The sequence below is a fragment of the Saccostrea cucullata genome, unplaced genomic scaffold (assembly GCF_032062105.1).
Source record: "Saccostrea cucullata isolate Sc308-1 unplaced genomic scaffold, CSIRO_AGI_Scuc_v1 ctg7703, whole genome shotgun sequence".
Taxonomy (NCBI): domain Eukaryota; kingdom Metazoa; phylum Mollusca; class Bivalvia; order Ostreida; family Ostreidae; genus Saccostrea; species Saccostrea cuccullata.
The window spans coordinates 24,784-31,246 of record NW_026927679.1 but is presented as its reverse complement, the minus strand read 5'-3'; the positions used below and the strand labels follow the sequence as shown (position 1 = coordinate 31,246).

The window sequence follows — 6,463 nt, the reverse complement described above, 5'->3', positions numbered from 1 at the left end:
TGAGCAAGACTGTAAATGTAGACGAACAAAGATTAAAACTGCAAGTAAGACATTCAAGAATAAACATATTTTGTGTTTTTTCTCCAAGGTACTAATTTCTTTAACTGATTTATTTTCTCTACACAAGCCCCTGTGGTTGACGCGATAAATTGAACAAGACTGTAAATGTAGACGAACAAAGATTAAAACTGCAAGTAAGACATTCAAGAAAAAACATTTATTAAGGGATATGAACCGGCTCATGTGTCTAGTTTTACAATTTAAGCGAGAAAATAGCTAATGAAGCGAGGTGGTATCCAAAATGGCGTCCTCCCTTGTGTTTTTTTCTCCTAGGTACTAATTTTTTTAACTGATTTATTTTCTCTACACAAGCCCCTGTGATTCAAGATGGCGTCGTTTGTTCAAACAAAACATTTTTCTTAGGTAATTATGTCCGGGTTCATAGTTATTATGGAGGTTTTACCTGTAATTGTGATATTGTTATTTAGATTAACACAGTACTTTTTCTTCTTCTTCCTTATAACCACAAACCACCTTCTGGTGTATTGTCGTGATTTTTTGCGCTTGCCCTTGGGGAAACAACGAACTATTTGAAGGCTATAAAAACCATTATGGCGAAATTTACAATTACAACTGTCGGAGCTAAGTCATTCAAATTGCTCCAACGCAGTCCTTGAAGCTCTCCAGGCTAGAAGCGCTGACTGCAGTAGATGGTAGGTTGTTCCATAGTGTAATTGCTGATGGAAAGAAGGACTGCTGATGACCCTGAATTCTGGAGTAAGGGAGCAGGAACCTGATGTTATGGCCCTGTGTTGTTAAGTTAGCTCCCCTTGGTACAAGGTAGTTTTGCGTTGGTATTGCAATAAGATGGTGAACAATACGATAAAGCATGATGACCTTTGCTTTGTGTCTGCGCTCTTGTAGTGTTGGCCACTGTAGATCTTCGAGCATCCTAGTCACACTGCTAGTTGTTCTATAATTCCCAGTAACGAAGCGTGCTGCTCGCCTATGTACCATTTCCAGTTCATAGATGTTTTTCTGAGTTACTGGGTCCCATATGATGGAAGCATACTCCACTACTGGTCTTACTAAGGTGGTGTAGCACTGCGACTTGATGGTACTAGGGCATGTGCTGATGTTGCGTCTCAGGAATGCAGTGATGTTGTTTGCTTTCTTTGTAATTGTTCCAATGTGTTGATTCCATGATAAGTTGCTACTGATGTTAAGGCCTAGATATTTTGCTGATTTTACTGTGGCTAGATTCTTTCCATGGATGTTGTAGTTTCTTATTATCGGTTTTCTTTTGTTGGTCACACGCAGCACTTCACATTTATCTGGGTTGAATGACATTAACCAATCGTTTTCCCATGACTGCAGTCTATCAAGGTCTTGTTGGATATAATTGGTGTCTTCTTCTTTACTGATCTTTCTGTAAAGTAAGCAGTCATCCGCGAAAAGACGGGCTGTTGATGTTACTCTTTCTGGAAGATCGTTGTTGTAGATTAGGAAGAGAAGTGGGCCAAGCACTGTTCCCTGTGGGACCCCTGATGTTACGTTTGATGTTCTTGATGATTTCCCTTCTAAGACGACCTTCTGAGTACGACCATTAAGAAAACTGTTGATCCACTCTAATGTCCTGCCTCTTATACCGTAAAAGTAGCACTTGCTCAGGAGTCTTTGATGGGGCACCTTATCAAATGCTTTGGAGAAATCAAGAAGGACACAGTCCATTTGGTCCCCACTTCTCAATCCATCGGCTAGCTCTTGGGGTGTTATGATGAGCTGGGATTCACAAGATCTTTGTTTGCGGAATCCATGTTGGTAATCCGATAATATTCCATTTGCTTCAAGGTGTGAGATGATATTGCTGTGTAATATATGCTCCATTAATTTACAACAAATAGATGTTAGGGAGACTGGTCTATAGTTTGAAGCCTTTCCTCTGTCTCCTTTTTTGAATAATGGAGTTATGAGGGCCTCTTTCCATTGATCAGGTATCTTTCCTTGATGTATCGAACCATTGAATATGGTGGTAATTATGGGTGATACTTCGTTTGCTAGTTCTTTCAGCAACTTCCCTGGGATGTTGTCTGGACCGGTAGCCTTGTGTGGGTTGATGTTCTGTAGGAGATTTAGGACACCAGCCTGGTGAACTGCGATGTCTGGAACAGGTGAATAAGGGCTGTTGGATTTCTCAGGTAAGTTGGAGATATCTTCTTGCGTAAATACTGAAGTAAACTGTTCGTTCAAAATATTGGCTTTGGTCATGGTGTCACTATGAAGTATTCCCTCTACGTAATGGCGCCACTCCGGATGTTTCCATTCTCTTGCTTTTGATGAATCCCCAAAACCTTTTTGGATTGCTGGCATTATCCTCACTAAGCATGTTGGCGATGTATGAGTTGTATGTTTCTCTACATTTCTTCTGAGTTTCTTTCTTAATTTCCTTGAAGTTATCCCAGTCTTGTTGTTTTCCACTTCTCTTGGCTTTGTTGTAACACCGCTTTTTCTTTTTTGATAGTCTTTTCACTTTCCGGTTGATCCACACCTGGTTAAATCTTTCACTAGTGACTTTTGATGGTACATGTTTCTCCATTAAGGTGGCACACTTTTCTGTGAAGTTGTTCCATAGGATGTTTACGTCAGTATTTTAAGAATGCTTTATATGGAATTCCTCTGCAAACTGTCTCATGGCTGTACGGAGGTTTGAGATATCTGCATTCTTCCAGATGTATATCTTCCTTCTGGCTGGTTTCTGATATTTGGCTTTGCTGAGGGTTTCTATATATGCGATTGTTTCATGGTCGCTTATACCTGGTATGCCTACACACCTGTGAACTAGGTTAGGACGATTTGTTAGAAAAATTTCTAGTTACTTCGTCTCTGGTTGGAAAGTTAATAATTTGATGAGTCCTGTGTCTTGTTTTGTGGCAATGAAATGCTCATTGATATCCTTTGGATATTTGTTACTAGTAATGGTGTCATTTAACCAGTTAATATCTGGTAGGTTTGCGTCTCCACCTATCCATATTGTTGAGGATTTGTATAACTCTGTAATCCGTCTGATGTCACTGCAGATTGTTTGAGTATGGGAGTAGTCTCTGTTAGGTTGTCGATATAATGAAGCAACCACACAATGAATGATTTGTCTGTCCCTTCAATTTGAACAGCCACAAGCTCACTGTTGAAGTCAATATCCACTTGACTACTTATGTAATTTGACTTAACAGCTATTAGTACCCCACCATATCCATCTGCTCTGTCTTTTCGGTATACTTCATATCAGGTTGGGACTATTTCTTGGTTTGTAATATTTGGCTTTAACGAAGTCTCGCATCCCAAAACAATGTCTGGTTGGCATGAATCCAGAAGATTCCAGAATACCTCATGCACGTTTGGCCTTTTTACTTTGAAAATTAATTGTAAGTATTTTCATTGGCTCTGCTTTAGCTTTTGGTGTATTATGACTATGGTGACATTTTGGTGATGATGTACTGACAGGTTCGCCTATGTCGCTATTCACTGAGGAAATAGAAGTGTCAGATAATAAGTCATAGAAATTAGAAGTAGATATGTCTGTAGACTCAAAAAAAGAAGTACTAAAATTTGGATGGCCGCACTGACAGCAAATCCATGAAACGTCTGGCTTTGCAAAAGCTTGGTACATGTGGCTACCCATGTCTATGCATTTAATATGGTACCAACATTCACAACTGTCACATGGTATTGCCTGTTGATTCCAGCGGAGTTCTAGGACCTGGGTTTAATTCACAATCTGCTGCTTGTAGAAGTATAATAAAGCTAAGGTACAATAGGTGATGGTGTTTGCTAGTTTTCAGACATTGACTTATAAGTTTTGGTCGTTAATGTGCCACTAATATGGCTTGATGGTAAACAGAATGATCAGAGTTATTAGGGCACTTATCTGCTAGCTCTAGTGTTAAGATATCACTGCATTATAAACTGTTACTTTGGGGTGAATCTCTGTGATACACTGAGCACGTTGACAAGATCAGGTATGCAACAATACATGGGAAAATATACACACTTTGGGACATTTTGTTGGGTTTTTGGTAATCAGTTTTTGACATCAAGCAGGAACAATATTGTTTGTTTACTACCTGTACTCGGAACCTTTCGGGAGTTAACCACTCCTGTATTTTTGGATCTTACACTGGTGATATTAAAATTATTATCGGTGGAAATAATGTTGTAGCATTGTTGGTCAAATGTTACGTTGACTGTAATAATTCATTGATGTGATGCATCTTGCAGCTGTTGGGTGCACAATTCATTAACTTTCGCAATAATTTTCTCTGTAGAATAAAGATCGATGTTTCCCGCTGGGCATGCGCAGACGTCATTTTTTATAGTACCTGTCTAGGCGTGCGTCGATTCACCCAAATGGACCCAAATGTGACCCAAATGGCGACCCAAATGGACCCAAATTGCGATCCAAATGGACTAATAAAAGACTCAGAGATACTCTGAATCATATTTTAGTAAAATAGTAGTACGTGCAAAAGATTTAACCGATAGGAAAAGGGTTGTTAGCCGTTATTTAAACAGACACGTTGTAAGACACGTTCGAACGTATATGTTTAAATAACGTTGCCCAGTTCTTGCCACATGGAGGCCACCCATACAAAGAGCCATAATTAATGTTTTGGAAAAAAGCCAAAGTTCCGAAATGGAAAGTGTATAATAATTAATCCATACGCGTTTTAAAAATGATATTTTTTAGGCTTTTTTAAATATAAAAATGAGGGTAAAAAAAGATAAATGAATTACAAAAAATAATCCATACTAAGAAAGTAAAAACATAATATTCTATATATATGATAGACAATATGTACAAGCACTAGAACTAAGAAAATCAACAACAACAAAAAACATTGAAGTATATACATATATATAAGAACAATTAACTATACGCACTATATTAAAAATATGTTAACACACATATATATATATATATATCGATCGATCTCTAAATAAATGTAACACTACGCACAAAAAAGTATGGATTATTTTTATTTTTTGATATGTTTTTTTTTAAATAATTTACTATACACAATAAATAAAAAAAATGTTAACACAAAAAGCAAAACATATATACATAGTAAAAGGCAAGCAAAACACAATAAAAATAAGAAACAATATAAGCTATGCACTACTAGTATCTCTTGTATAGGTAAAAAGGTAGGTAGGTAATATAATAAAATTTTGGTCGAGAAAACTGTCCTTAACGAGTTGTAAAACACGCCACCCTACCAGGGCCCAGACTCAGTTTCTCGCATAACCCCAAAATGTTAAAATATTACTTAAGAATTAGAATAAGAACAGTTACATCTAAGGAACACAAGAAGGAAGATAAATAAGTAAACATCATCAACAGTTTGTTTTATCAAGTGCACAAGAAAACTGTTCTTATCGAGTTATTACACGACGCCCTACCAGAGCCCAGACTCAGTTTTTCTCGTACATTTCTAAAATTAAATTAAATTGAAATAAACTTTTTACATATTTACAGTGCAAATGATAATAGTTGATAGTCATATATGTCTTTAGTTACAATTGTTGATATAATCACGTTCTGGTTAGGCACACACACATTAGTGGAAAGTCCGGTAATCATGTTTATAGTCACAATAGGAAATATATTAGTCACAATCAGTAATTTTAAGTCACATACGGTTTAGGCACACTCATTTAGTGGAAAGTTCTAGTCACAATCGGTAATACAGTCACAATCAGTAAAGTCACATATATAGTGGAAAGTCCGGTAATATATTCGGTTTCACGGACCGAAATTAACGCCTCACACGCTCAGCTCTCGGTCGTTTCCTCTGGTGTGGTTTCTGGGCTATCTTCGCGGTCGGGGGAACCTGCATAAAAAAATAATGTATTTAAGGAATAACTGTCTTATTTTTCGAATTCATGAAGGGATCAATGGATTGGCTTGTGTGATAATTTGCATAAACGCCGAAGGCGTTTATGCATTAAAATTATCACACAAGCCAATCCATTGATCATCTTCATGAATTCGAAAAATCTGACAGTTATTCCTTATATTTACATGCTTTGATTCCGCCAATCCACGGGTTCCAAGCCTGGTTCTCTCTAGGTGTTGTCCCGCCCTGCACGTGGTTTTTTTGGAACCGCGCCAAAACATTCATGAGGAAATCAATTACATTTACAATTGGTAATTTTATCTCTGACAAAGACATTGGAAATGTAAATATATAGATATGTATGTATATTTACGGTTGTCCTTTTTTTATATATTACTAAGTAGAATCATTTATTTATTTAAATATATCTATTAACATTTGTATTTACCTGGAAACTGCACTTCGTAGACTTGATATAGTTTTTCTTCTAGGCATCTCTGGGTTTCTGCGACAGGAATTTCCAAGTTCGTTTCCTTCGCAGGTAGGTTAAGGTTACAACCAAATATTCT

At 37.2% G+C, this 6,463-nt stretch overlaps 1 protein-coding gene across 3 annotated transcripts in view; it reads left to right on the top strand.

Annotated features, from left to right (window-relative positions):
- The first annotated feature begins 135 nt into the window (after positions 1-135).
- The window catches only part of LOC134275173 (uncharacterized), a 31,087-nt gene continuing 24,759 nt past the window's right edge, over positions 136-6,463 (top strand). Inside the window, exon 1 of one of the 3 annotated variants that reach the window (XM_062757426.1) lies at positions 136-194. The gene's annotated coding sequence lies outside the window, so the exon portion shown is untranslated. Of the gene's footprint in view, positions 195-380; positions 424-692; positions 714-6,463 lie in introns of those variants that run through there. The other 2 variants (XM_062757425.1, XM_062757427.1) reach the window with 2 other exon arrangements.